Genomic DNA, 15,051 nt, shown 5'->3' on the forward strand with positions numbered 1-15,051 from the left:
CACTATTTACCACCAACAACAACAAGATACAGTAGATTAATGTCACCATGTGAGTACACACAAACTCACACATTGGAAATAGTCAAATTTTTCTAATTCTTTATTTGGTGACATGACAGAAAACGCACCAATGTTGGCAATACAAGTTATATGGTACAGTTTTATGCTATATGTGAAAAAAGGACAGCTTCGATCTCTTGCAATGATTTTTCTTTCGTTTGATTTGAGAGAGAAGACGTCTGACGGTATCTTGAAGACGTAACTTTAATACATGTATAACCTGAAACAGAAGAAGAAGAGACATTAAAAACATAGGGTGCATAACATATTATTAATCTATATTCTAATTAGACATAGAGTTAGCAAAATGAGTGTGTAAAATGGGTCAGTACACTTTGATTTGAAAACCTAGCAGACATAATGCACTATTTTAGTCACTTACCCTAAAATGTTCAAAACACAGCAAAAAGGCAAGACCTTAAAGAGGAGTGAAAATAAAAGAGCTAAGAAGAAAAGCACAGAGGAGAGTGCGTGAGCAGCAGTAGGCGTAGAGTAAAGGTGCCCCCTGCCTGGTGGGATGATGAATGCCTCCCAGGCCCCAAACCAGTCCAAAAGTGAGATAGAGAAAGACACAGGAATGTTGGATTGAAGTTGTCCCACCAAAGTGCAAATGAAGCCAGGTGATTTTTCTAAAGCTATGACTATGTCAGTAATGGAAATTAGTGCTAATCTTGTCTGAAACACTGTAGCAGAAATCACATATTCACATTTGAATCAATCCAGTTGAATTAGACGAATCAGTAACTCAGTATTATATTAATAATAAATTATTGGGAGATGAGAGGGTATGTGGCTCCTATCATTGGAAAACGCGTAACGGCTAACTTGAATCGTGAGGCACCATCATAAAATGGCAGTGACGTCAGTTTACATTACACTTAATGTTTTATATGTGGTGTTATATCTCTAGTAAACGTACAGTTGGACTGCAATGTTTGTGGAAGTGGAAAAAAAGAGCGCAAATTGCTCTGTTAGCTGCAGATTACTGGTCACTGCAGTGTGCATAAAGCCACATTTAAAGTGTTAGTTCACCCAAAAAATAAAAATTCTGTCATTTACTCACCCTCATGTCATTCCAAACCTGTAAGACAGTGTTCATCTTCAAAACACAAATAAACATATTTTTGATGAAATCTTAAAGCTTTCTGTCCCTCCATTGATGGCTATGCAACTGAAACTTTGATGCTTCAAAAATTTCATAAAGAGATCGTAAAACAAATCCATATGAATAGGACGATTTAGTCCATATTTCCCGAGAAGACTCGATCGATTTATATGATGAACAGATTTACATTTACATTTATTCATTTAGCTGACGCTTTTATCCAAAGCAACTTACAATTGCTATATATGTCAGAGGTCGCACGCCTCTGGAGCAACTAAGTGTCTTGCTCAGGGACACATTGGTGTCTCACAGTGGATTCGAACCCGGGTCTCTCACACCAAAGGCATGTGTCTTATCCATTGCGCCACACCACCCCTATTTAATTCAGGCTTTTATTCACATATAAACATTGATCAGCGAACATAAACAGAAGCTCAACCGAACCTGTTTGACATGCGAAAACAACCAACCTGATCTCACGGGAAAACGTACAAATTCTACAAGGTGGCTAATTCGTACGAATTCATACGACCTCACTCGTATTTTTGCAAAATCGTACATATTTTACGAATTGCCCAATTCGTATGAATTCATACGAATGACCTACCCCTGACCCCGCCCCTAAACCTACCCATCACGTGGGTTTAGACAAATCGTACAAATTCGTACGAGTGAGGTTGTACGAATTTGTACGAATTAGCCAACTTTTTATCATTTGTACGAATTCGTACGAATTGGTCGTGAGATAGTGTTGAAACAACCCTCATTGGTTCTTGCTGAAGCTCAAACATGCTGCGTAACACACGAGAATGAACCTCATTGGTTCTTGCTGAAGCTCAAATGTGCTGCGTAACATGAGAATGAAACTCATTGGTTCTTGCACTTCAAGCGAACATGATTGAACTTCCATTTACCACAACTGATGTTTGTGTTGATAAATGTTTATATGTGAATAAAAGCCTAAATTCAATCTGTTCATCATAAAGAGTGATCGCGTCTCTTTAGAAAATTTGGGCTAAACCGTTGAATTCATATGGATTAGTTTTACGATCTCTTAATGAACTTGAAGATTTCATCAAAAAGATCTCCATTTGTGTTCCGAAGATGAACGAAAGTCTGACAGGTTTGGAACTACATGAGGATGAGTAATTACTGACAGAGTTTTCTTTTTTGGGTGAACTATCCCTTTAAGAAAGAAAGTTTAGGTAATACTGTTCTGTGTTCCATTGATTACCATCCTCAGCATATTTAAGCCCCCAGTTCTCCACTATTCATTGTCTCTCATCAATGTAATGTGACTTATGTGTATAGTCTTATATATCTTTGTGTTCATTAAAAGTAATTGGGTCATTCTGCATCACACATTGTCTTTGGGATTTAACTACATGGCAACCCATGACACCAATCAGCCAGATTTTCCTTAAAAAAAAAAACATCAATATCTATTTATTCAATATCCCTAGTCCCTAGTGATCCCTCTGCTGAAATAAAATGCACACTGGTCCTTCAATGCAATAATGACAAACTGATTAGCTGGGTTATTAACTAAAACTAACATTATTAGAAATATATCTGTTTAATAAAATAAAGCATAAATATTAGATGAAAAAGTTAAAGAAATGTTGCCTTTAAAACGAACAATAAAAGTTTAAGTTGAAGCACTACATTTTTAAACTAGAAATAAATAGAAACTAAAACCTAACAAAAACATCCTGTAGCTCAAAGACTAAAGCATGGCGCTATAATGCCAAGGTCATGGCTTTGATTCAGGGAAAACAAGAACTGATCAAATGTGTACCGTGAATGCAATATTAAGTCGTTTTGGATAAAAGTGCTTGCCAAATGCATTAATCTAAAGCTGAAACTGAAATAAATTCCTTAGTATTATTTAAAAAAACGAAGACTAATAAAATTAACAAAATTAATCAAAAATCAAAAGGAAAACTGAAAATATAAAAGCTTATTTAAAATATTAATAAAAACTATAACAGTATATAAATAATAATAAAATAAGAAGAGCAAAAGCTTGATTAACATATAGCAATCTGGCATGATCTGGATTGTAGATGATGATATTAATCAGCTAATGGAAATCAGGTCCCATTGTAGCCTGATGTAATGCGATACTGGCACAATGCCTCATACATGGTCAAATCTCAATGTATGCTCATTTATCGGTTATGTGTGTGTCTCTCAAAATCATATATGGTCAAAAGTTACATTTAAAATATTTAAGCTATTCATTTATCCACATAAAGTATAAACATTGTAGGTACAGGCACTCTGTGGTTATGCAGAATAAAACACAGACATCATCCTTTCTCCCTTCCTAATCCATAGTAAGCACAGTGTGATCAAATGCTCCATTTCTCAAATAAGCAAAACCTCTAAAAAATTAAGGAAAAATACATGGGAAAAGGGCAGAATTGGCAAGATAAGCCAAATGCTCCTTGCCTTTAATCTATAAAAAAATACTAAATTACTGCATTATCTTCATGCTGAACAGCAATGACCAACATGAAGGGGATTCTTTGAACTAATAAGTGGAAACAAATGGCCTTTGAGATAAAAATCCTCCTAGAAGCTGATGACTACAATGGACACTCTTAATATGTCCAAGTTCAGTTAATTCACCATGCTTTTGTTTGAATTAAATGACTCTGCTTTGATGGATGTTAGCATGACCCTAAAAGCTCATTTTTTTCTGAAAGTTACTTGTAATGTGAGTAATTGTAAGGCACTAGATACAAGGAATCACATTGCTTTCAATAAATCACATCACATCTACTCTATGTACGCTATAAAGGAAAAAAACTTTATGTATACATTTACGTAGCACCATGATATATAACAAAAACATATTTATTTTGTTTTGTTACACAAATTGGTGCATGTATCCCTTTAACTGACTTTTGGTATGTTAACTTTGATGTTATATGAGGAATTCATTTACAAAATGTTAAAAAGAAGAGGACCAATCCAGTTTTGACTGATTTTGAATACTCTTAAAGGTGCAGTATTCAAAGTATCTGAGATTCAAAGTATTCAAAGACTGTCGACTGTCATTTTTTGTCGATCTTAAAGTGCGGTCACATTTGTTTGGTGAATTTTTGTGGGCGAAATCCAGTTATTTCAATAGGAATCTACACGATTTCACGTGAGGGCGAAAGATCTCTCGATGCAAATTTTGCAACGGGTTCAAGTTTGTCAGGTGGATTCGTCATGTTGACGAACAGGAAAGCAAAAGCAAACGTTTTTGGTTACCAATGTCTTTGAAGAAATACTCTATTTGCAGTCAGAATTAATTAATTCCACAAAAGGAAAACATGCAAAAACAGGATTCAGCTGGTGCCACCATAAGGAGACATGTAAAACAAAACAGCTTTTATTAGGTTACTGATATGACTGGGGTCTTCATTTCAACTCAAATTTTAATATTTCAAAAATACTTTTGTTAAAAGTTTAAAAAAAATACTATTTATTTCTTTATAAGTTCAATTTTCAGAGGGGAAATATAATGAGTGCACCTTAAAGAAGCTGCATTAGCTCAAATGCTAAAGCAATACATCAAATCTAGTCTAGGAATCAGTTTTAGCTGTTGCTACAATCCCTGCTAGTGTGGTTGCAATACTAACAACCCAAATGAGGATGAAACTGATCAGTTATGACAGATTTCGGCTATCACCGCACATTCAAGGTGTCAGTCTGATTAGCAACACTCAATATAAAGTGAAGAAGAGGAAGGGTGGGGGGAAGAGAATCAAGCTGCGCTCTTTGACAGAACCCCACAGTAATCTGCTCCATGTTATAGCAGCTTCAGACAGCTTCACTTTAGATGTTGTTCTATCTGAGAATATATTTCAGCTAATGAAAATGTCCTGCTGGCTTTTACCACTGGGGGGTGGATTTGCAATGTGGGTTGCACTCACAGATAAGGCAATTATCGGTCTTTATGTTCTACCCACTGAAATGTTTTTAATCATACACAAAAACAAAAGACGGGCCCGCTTGCCCAAGTGCGCGCTTTCCTCAACTGTAGATAAATATGTTTTTCTTGGCACATGCTACTTCCTTCAGCACTGTGCCCTTGACCAGCTCTGTGGGTCTGTGGGCATGCAGGAGGGAAGCGTTGAGAATAGGGGAGAGTAAGATAAAGACCAGAGAAGGTCGCCCTTTTATAGAGTGTTTATGCCCTATTTAGGCTGACCTGAGATCAGTTATGTCATTCTTTAATAATAGCTGCTATTGAGAAACAGGGTAACTCCATGTCAGTCCAAAACATCTGCCAAAAAGGGTTGAGTCTTTTGATAGGGGTGCCTACATCCCTCAGGGGAAAACAAACATGGTTTGAGGAGGTTTTTTGTTCATTTGTCTTTTAAATTTTAAGCCAGGGGTTCTCAACTTTCCTGCTGAGTTTTGCTCCAACCCTAATCAAACACAACTGAACAAGCTAATCAAGCTTTAGGATTACTAGAAATGTATTGGCCGGTGAGTTTGTTCTAAAAAGTTGAAAACCTCTGTTAAGCTTAAACACAAACAGAGAGAATATGCCCTTTTTTGTATTATCACATGGTAGAAAATCTGCAAAATTGGCACTAAGCAGCATCAAAAAATAAATAGATAAATTAAAAAATAAAATAAAATGCTAAAATATTTACTATTAAATCATATATTATGATATATTTGATCAAAAATACAGTAAAAACACAATATTGTGAAATCTTATTACAATTGAAAATAACTCTGTCTATTTTAATATATTTATAAATGTAATTTATTCCAGTGATGGCAAAGCTGAATTTTCAGCATCATTACTCCAGTCTTCAGTGTCACATGATCCTTCAGAAATCATTTTATTTTGCATATCTGGTGCTCAAAAAAACATTTATTATTCAAAAAGCAAATATACATACCCCCCACATGTATAATACAATGTAGAGTAGAGATGCATGCAGAGTCAAAGTAAATGTTTCTTCAGAATGATAATGTTCATCAGAAAACAGGATGTAATAAGATACTTTAGTACCAGAGGATGTAGTTACTACATCTACCAGCAGGAGCTAACACTTCAGTGCTAACTATCCAAACCTTTACCCGTTTGCTCCAATTCAAACGTTCAAGGCATGTGACCTCAGAACTTGAGAACCTGATTGGTGAGTCTGATGAAACGCTGAAAGTGCCTAATGAGATCCTATCCACGCTGGTATCTCTAACCTCAAATAGAGGCCCGCATGCACAAACATTAGCTTACTTCACTGTTGTTCTTTTGTGTAGAGGGGAAGGAGTGCGAGTTTTTGCTTAGGATGGAGGATCTCATGTTGACCATAGCGGAGCCCTGCCGTGCCCCCCTCCTCTCTCTTGTTCCCCCCACGCTGAGCAGGGAAGCTATGTGATCTTTTTTCAAAGTCAACAAAAGAGTGGGGACACAGTTGGGCGGCAGAGGGGAACAGAGGGGAACAGAGGCACGGAGCGTAGCAACAGACTCCTGCTGAGGGCACTGGGACTGAACTACGCAACCAATTCACATGAATCAACTGTCAGCTAGATTGTTTAGGAGCTTTTTGTACTGCAGGAGACAGTTTGATTCACTTTGATTCATCTGAAATGACACACTGGATTTTTAGTCTTGATTTATGGCTCAAGTGGGCATGCCATTTTGAAATATTGTGGTATAAATGCGCCTTCAGAGCATGAAAATGTTTGTGCTTCTACATTTTAAACCTTTTAAGTTCCATCCCATCTGAAAATACCAGCTTAGATCAGCATTTTCAGACTGGTTTATGATGGTTAGAGGTGGTTTCGAGTGGATCATAGTCACACTTTTCGCCAGCAAAAATATTTACCAGCATTATCTTTCTGGTGAAGCTGGTTGACCATTAAATACTTGCTGGTGAATCTATAGTTAAGATAGCACCCCATGAGCTGCTAGTCTTTTCAACATATAACAAGCCCTTTTTGACAAGTTTTTTAAATATTTAACCAGTAGATTTCTTCTTGTCCCCCACAAAGTACTGACAGAAACTTGGAGGTCATTGAAGTTAAGCCTTTTTATGTCTCTTCTCTTAGTCCAAACCATGGCCTTAGCAAAGTTTTGTGAAGTTACAACGAGCTGTAAGGAGACAGGGTACGAAGGACAGAGCAAAAGAGGAAAAAAGTGTGGGAGAGAGCGGAGAAAGGCCACAGAGAAGTGAGCATCAAAGGCAGTGGATCTCAGCATGCTCCTGTAGCAGTGTGTGAACTACCACCCTAAGACACACAGCAAAGCCCCTGCACACACACGCACACACACACACACCCATCTCCTCCACCCCTCCGGACGAGTCCTCTGCAGTAATTAAAACCATCTCCCCCACTGTTCCAGAATCTCATTAAATCTCAGCACCCTTCCGTTTCCCTCCTTTCACCCACCCAACTACCAAAAACCATCCGACACAACCAAGACTAAACCGAACACATTCTTGAGCTAATCATAGTGTTGCATAGTGTTGAAATGGAGGCTGGGCGTCAATCACAAAAACATTTTTCCACTTTCAGCTCCATCAGAAACAGGAAATATCCAGTGAGCTCTGATGAGTCCACTCCCTTAACCTTATACCCTCATTTGAAACAGCATACGAAAACATGCTTTTGTTTAAAGTTTGTATATGGGAGGTGTAATAGGACTGGTATAAAGATATAAAGAGCAATGTAACCTTTTCTTATTATGTACAACATCATATACAGTAAATAATGAGTTTTATGAATGAATGAACAATTCTGGTTACAACATCAGACTTGAAATAATGAAATTACAATAAAAGGAGTAGGCCTATTCACATTTTTGTCTGTCCATCGAAAGTCCATGAAACCAAACCTTCCACACATCAAGTACAAAAAGAAATTGTAAAAGTAATCCATATGATCCAAACTGTTTAATATAGGTTTTTATTGATACAAACTTTGATTAAATATACTTCATACATTTACAAGTTGAAAACATAAAGATTAACTAAATATTATGCTAGTAAAAAAGACCTAAAATGCGTCTCGAACCTGAGAATCTTTTTTTTTAAATCATAAACAGAATCAATTAATGTATGAAAGCAATATTGAGGGAAACTAAACTGTCCTCTCTTTAATACTGAACAGTTTGATTCATTTATAGTGAATCGGTTCATCATAAATGGTTCTCTCTCATATAACATTGTGAAGTCCGATTCATTCTAGTGATTCGTTTCATCCTAACCTGTCCTTTCTCTCATATTGAACAGTTCAATTCCTTCTAGTGAATCGACTGATTTGTCATAAATGGCTCTCTCTCATATAACATTGTGAAGTCTGATTCATTCCAGTGATTCAGTTTGTCCTAATCAGATCCTCTCTGTCATATTGCATTGAACAGTCTGATTCATTCTAGTAAATCGATTCTTCATAAACTGATCTCTCTCTCACTCATATATTGTTGGCAAACTTCTGTATTCTGTTAAACAGGTTGCATCGCTTCCGATTCAGGTCTTAGGCATGTGCTTCGTTAAATATAGAGTCTTTATCCTTAAATATTCAAAGGAGCGAGCAAGGATGAGCATAACCAATGTCCACACATGCAGATTGATATCTAAAAGTTTTTTTTTTCTTCTTCTCACTAACATTTCAATATTTAAATCGAAGAAAACGCAACAATAAAAAGAACTAGCCAGGTTAGTTGATTACCTTTAATGTGGTTCATAGATATTGCTGTCAGTTCTTACTTCCGTTAACACTTTTGTGTTGGCATCAAGCTGATGCAATGAGACCTGTTTTCCTGATTGGTCATGTGATGTTTGGCATAAAGCCTATTCATTTATATTAAATCATTTTGCTCTCATATAGAATTGAGAACGCCAATTCATTCAGGTGATTTGGTTCTTCCTATACCAGGGGTGTTCAAACCTGCTCCTGGCGGGCCAGAGTTTAGCTCCAGCCCTAATTAAACTCACCTTAACCAGCTAATTGTAAGCTGGAGAAACTGGAAGAACTGAAAGAACTGGTTGAAGAACGACCACTCCTCTGAGAGAACGAAGGAAATTAACATTTGAACTCTTGTGAAGTTAGCATCACCATTTGAGACACAAAGTCTCACCTCAGAATACATCTCTTCCCCTCTTCCCCCACTCCCCATCCCTCATGATGAGATCCCCAAAATGTACCCAATAATCTATAATGTGAATAATTATCATACAGTATTACACGTTTGGTATCGTTTGAAATGTCTCAGTGCGACTGGTACAAATGTCTCATTTCCAAATAAGTAAAACAAAAGGTAATAAGGTTTTTAAGAGTTTAGAAATAACATGCACACAAAGGAAGGTGGTCTCTAGGCAAATGGTCTCCTACTCCCAAAAGGTGTCTACTCTGAATGTAAATTCCCATTGTTAGCAGTTGTTTCCATGTGAAAGAAGTTTCTGTCTATGTAATGAAATGCAACTAGAGGATCAGCACGAATCTGTATCTCAGATCAGCCTGTGATGTTGAAGGACCTCAAAGACTTCATGTATGTCGGGTTCGCATCTCTTCTCTTTATTCCAGAGCATTTGATGTTTTGTATTGATTATCTTTGAATTGATTTTGTAATTGGCATGATATATTTACCTGACATAATAAATTGTAAACATTTGATTTTATTCTAACAGACTCATTATTTGCAGTAAAGAGTTAAAAGGAATAGTCAGACATTCATTCACATTTAATGATGCACAGATATCATTAAAACCTTTTCATTTATGGAGTCAGATGAAATAACGAGAAAATACATGAGAAAATGTATTTCATTTAATCAAAAATACTTTGCCACGAGAAAAGACAGTAACACGCAAATACCTTCCCCGCTGGTTGGATGCCTACTTTGGGGCTTACATAATCAAGGTCTTCAGACTCAGAATGTTGAAGCTTTTTAGAGATAAACTGTGCTGAACGTTGGCCCTCCAAGAGCAGGATTGAACAACCCCGTAGGACGAACCAAATCACTTGAATGAATCACCCTTCTCAAATCTGTATTTCATATTATATGTATTCGCTATGTAGTTTTGGTGAGTTAAATTTGTACGACTTATTTTTATTGTGTTTTTGTGAAGCACATTGGTCAGCAGTAATGTTGGTTTAAGGTGCTATATAAATAAAAGTGACCTTGACCTTGACCTATATGAGAGCAAACTGATTCAATATTAATAAATTGGACCTGCTAACAATAAATGAGTGAGAGAGAGAACCATTTATGATGAATCAATTCACTAGAATGAATCAGACTGTTCAATGCTATATGAGAGAGAGAGGACTGTTTAGGACGAACTTAATTACTAGAATGAATCAGACTTCACAATGTCATATGAGAAAGAAACATTTATGACAAACTGATTCACTAGAATGAATCGAACTGTTCAATATGAGAGAGGACAGTTTAGGAAGAACCAAATCACTGGAATGAGTTGGGCCTCCCAAAGTTATATGAGAGAGAGGACTGTTTAGAATGAACCGATTCATTGTGATCATTGTGATGAGAGAGCGTGCTTCATTATCTCATGGTAATGTGACATTAAAAACAAATTTGTTTGGTGGTGCTACACAGCTTAAGTTAGTAGCATCTCTACTTTTAGTTAGTTACTTACCAACACTGATATTTACAATAAAGTATGCTGTCTTATATGATGACTGTAATGTAAACTGACACTTAAAAAAGACTTGCTAACTTGACATTGTAAAATGCCTGACATGGATAACAACTCATCCAGTGATCATCATACTTCACTTTTGCTCCACTTGGCACCCTAGGAGCATCATAACCTGACCCGCTTTACCAGCACGGACGATTGCTGCACGAGCCCCAGTCTGGCACAGCTACAAAGCGGGCACTCCAAGCAGCTCGTATCAGACTGGCACAGGTGTGATAGCTGAAGCGTTTGCCCATTCTCCGGTCTGTGAGCCAAATCAAAGCAAGAAACACAGCTTCCAGTCCATTACAGCTGCAACGCATAACATGTTGAGAGGCGTGTGAGAGTCATGTGAGGATGGGGGTCTGATTTACATTTTTAATGATACATGGAGACAAAGGTTCAAAGGGAAGCACTGTAGAGAGAGAGAGAGATGGCTCATGCTACTAAATTCAAGCTGTTCTTGAGGCAAAATTTAAGTCCGAGTTATAGTGTACTTTAAACGTGATTTAAAGAAATAACTCTTGAACTTATCCGAATAAATGGTGAGTCGTGGATGAGTCAACTTGCCATTTATAAGACAAATTAGAATTTGTAATAAAAAAATAAAAAAAGAGCCATATCAAATTTAAACAATTAGATTAAGACCATCAATATATCTAATGAGGTAAACAACATTAAAAAACTGTCACACTCCGTGACATAATTATAGTGACCAAGTCATGGCAACAATACTGTACTGCACACAAACCGAAATATAAATATATATAAAAAACGACGAGAAATTAATAAAAACAAGAGAAAAAATGAAATATAAAGGATTTTAAATTAAATTACTTACTTTTTAATACAATATCAATAGCAAACAGAATTACAATATGATGTAACAAAACAGAATTCAACAGATAAATATTAATGTAGGTAACGAGAAGTGTTTTGTTTGGTTCTCGTTCTCTCTGTTGCATGGAAGTTTAAGGGGAATGAATGAACGTACAAACAAACAAATAAATAAATAAGAATATTTTTGTTTGTTTTCAGACATAGACATGCCATACTTTTTTTTTTTTATTATAGAATTTACGCTTACGCATGTGGAACTTTTCTAAAAGTCAAAGTCAAAGATAAAAAAAGAAGAAGATAAAGCTGTGCATCTACAAAATGTGCACTTTGTATCAATGTCCAGTTGAATTTATTTGGGTAGAATTTGTGGGTTAATTCGAAAGGCACTTCGTTTACAACAAAGTTTGCATGTCGCAAGCTTAATGAAAAAAAAAAAAAAAAGGATCTCTCCTAATTGGAAATCAAAATCAAAAGGGAATAGGTGGAGCTAAGACAGGAAATTATAACAAAAGGTATGAAATGAGGTCAGCAAATTAAAGACACACACGGTCGCATGAAGTAATCAATGAACGTGTAATTGTACATAAAAAATAAATACAAAAAATGCATATGTAAAATATCCAGGTCACCAAAGCAATAAAAGTTCATCTTTTCTAACATGAATAGCTCTATATTGCTATGGTGGCACTGGCAGACAGCTTGTCTTTGCTTTTGGGCTCTATATGCTGTGCTTTGTTTATAGTGGGTGTGTGTTATAAGGAACTGTCTTGATAATGTTCCTACGAGGCTAACAATCTCACTCTCTGTCTTTCTCTCTCTCAGAAGATAAAAACGCGACCACAAGCTGGTTCGCTGCCAAACACAAAGTAGCGAACAGCTAGCTAACTGACTCTCTCTCTTTTTCTCTCATCCACTCTTTCTATCCTCTCTTTTTTCTTTGAGAAAGCCTTTGAAGTTAGCAGGGGGGCATGTGCTCTCGCAGTGATGGTAACGAATGATACTTTAAGCGATTCTTTTTTATCCAGGCTAGCTTAATGAAAGATTAATGGGTTTGATATTTTCCTTGTTTATGTTTTATTTAAAAAGTAAGCCGTGGTCCTTGGAACCTGTTAAAACGCTCCTTGGCAGAAGCTGTAATGATTTTGAGGATCAGTGGGACTCATCTTTTGTACAGACAAAAGAAAGTAATATCTGTTGATTTGACTCGTGTCTTGGTGTGTTGACATACTACTCTCGATGAACCCTCAACTTTAGTAATTTAAGCACATTTACTCATTTCAAAGCATCAGTGCCTGAAGCCACATTGAACGCTAGCAGATCTCACTCCGTCAGAGAAATGCAAAAGATGGCCACAATCAAAGTCTCTTTTTAATGCCTGGTACACATTGTACGATTTTGGGCTGCCCCAGACGAAATATGACCAATCATGGCGATTTCTGTGGTTTTCAATCAAAAACGGAAAACTTTTTATACGTTTTGGTTTTTAAAAACGGTCTCTGTGTAAACAACAAAAACATGAAACTGTGAAAACGATGACATCATGCACAGCTAATGGCCTGACAGCAGAATACAGCGTTTTTAGTGCGCGAAAAACTTCGCAGTTTTAAGCATATCGTTGTCATGTAAACGTACCCTAATAAGCACGGGGAACTCAGGCAAACCAGGGGTTTGTTTCCCAAAGCCAATATGGTCGCGAGTTCCCCTAGTTACCAAAAGAGTTCAATGGAACTTGTGACCATAGTTGGCTAATGATGCTTTTGGGAAACGCACCCCAGAACAGTGAAAACAGAACCAAAATATGTGATAGAACTACACGTTACAAAATTTAATTAAATAATGGTTTGCATTTTTTTTTAAACACCATGGGCCCTATTTTAACGATCTGAAATGCAAGTATCAAGCGTGAAACGCAAGTAACTTTGTGGGTGGATCTTGGGCGCTGTTGCTATTATACCGGCAGGATAAATGACTCTTGCGCCCAACGCAACTCTAAAATGGGTTGGTCTGAAGTAGCTTCATTATTCATAGGTGTGGTTTGGGTGTAACGTGAAATAAACCAATCAGAGCGACATCTCACATTCCCTTTAAGAGCAGGCGCGCTTGTTCCATGGCGGATTGCTATTATAACGGCGGATTTGCCAGGCGCGCGCCAGGAGCGGTTCACAGCCGAGGAGACCGACGTTCTCGTCAGGGCCGTAAAAGACAGAGAAGTGACATTGGGGATGGGAGAAACACACCCAAATTAGCTTCGGTTAAACAGGCGTATAATAATTTGGGTAAATGTGTGCTAGATTTATATCTTCATGGACACAACAATGATTTCCCTCGTGTGTTAATATTTTTCCTTGTAATAATGTATGATTTGCAAAAATGAAAACTGCTGCTTCTGTGTAGATGAGATAAGCAAAGTGTATGCGCGTTGTGCACACGCTACATTGATTATGGCCAAGCATGAGCCCTTAAAATAGCATATGAATAACATGCGCGACGCGCCACTGACTTTAGACTAGGTTTTTCCTGGTCTGTGGTGGAATTGTTTTCTAAACCTGCAAAATAACTTCAGGGAACGTTTGCGCCGGAACACGCCTCCTCTTTGCGCTGAACCGCCCCCGGGAGCGCAAGTTCATTCCCTAATTTACAGACGTGCGTCTGTGGAGGGAAAAGTCCGCTGTGCGCGGGTGCAAAATAGGAATGATACATGCGTCGGTGTACAAAGTCAATTGCGCTGGGTGCAAGATAGGGCCCAATGTGTCATTATGTGTAGTGAGTTGGCTCACATGATTTATGTTTTGCACTTCAGAACTTTCGTTAAAGGTATAGTTCACCCAAAAATTTAAATTAGCCCATGGTTTAGTCACCCTCAAGCCATCCTAGGTGTATATGACATAATTCTTTCAGACGAATACTAATACATTGAAACGACAATGTTTAAAGAGAAATGTCGGAGGAGCTTGAGTTTGTTGCCCAGCTCTGTTTGTTTGAACCGCGAGAGGCGTCAAAGCTTACGCTACTCCTACATCCTACGTCATACATCGGCATGTGTTACTCTTTTGGAGTAAGTCGACTTGCGAATGGCATCTGCCGGAAGCTAGTTATTTTAGTCGATAAAGTTTTAAATATGGATATTTTTGTTACACGAACGCATCGCTTTGCTTCAGAAGGCCTTTTTTAACCCCCGCAGAGCCGTGTGGAGCACGTGAATACACTTTGATGGATTTCAAAACAGAAACGACCATTCACTGCCAATATAAAGCTTGGAAGAGCCAGGACATTTTTTAATATAACTCCGATTGTATTTGTCTGAAAGAATAATATCATATACACCTAGGATGGCTTGAGGGTGAGTTTGGGGTAATAACATTTTTTGGGTGAACTATCCCTTTA

Source organism: Rutilus rutilus (genome assembly GCF_951802725.1).
Source record: "Rutilus rutilus genome assembly, chromosome: 19".
NCBI lineage: Eukaryota > Metazoa > Chordata > Actinopteri > Cypriniformes > Leuciscidae > Rutilus > Rutilus rutilus.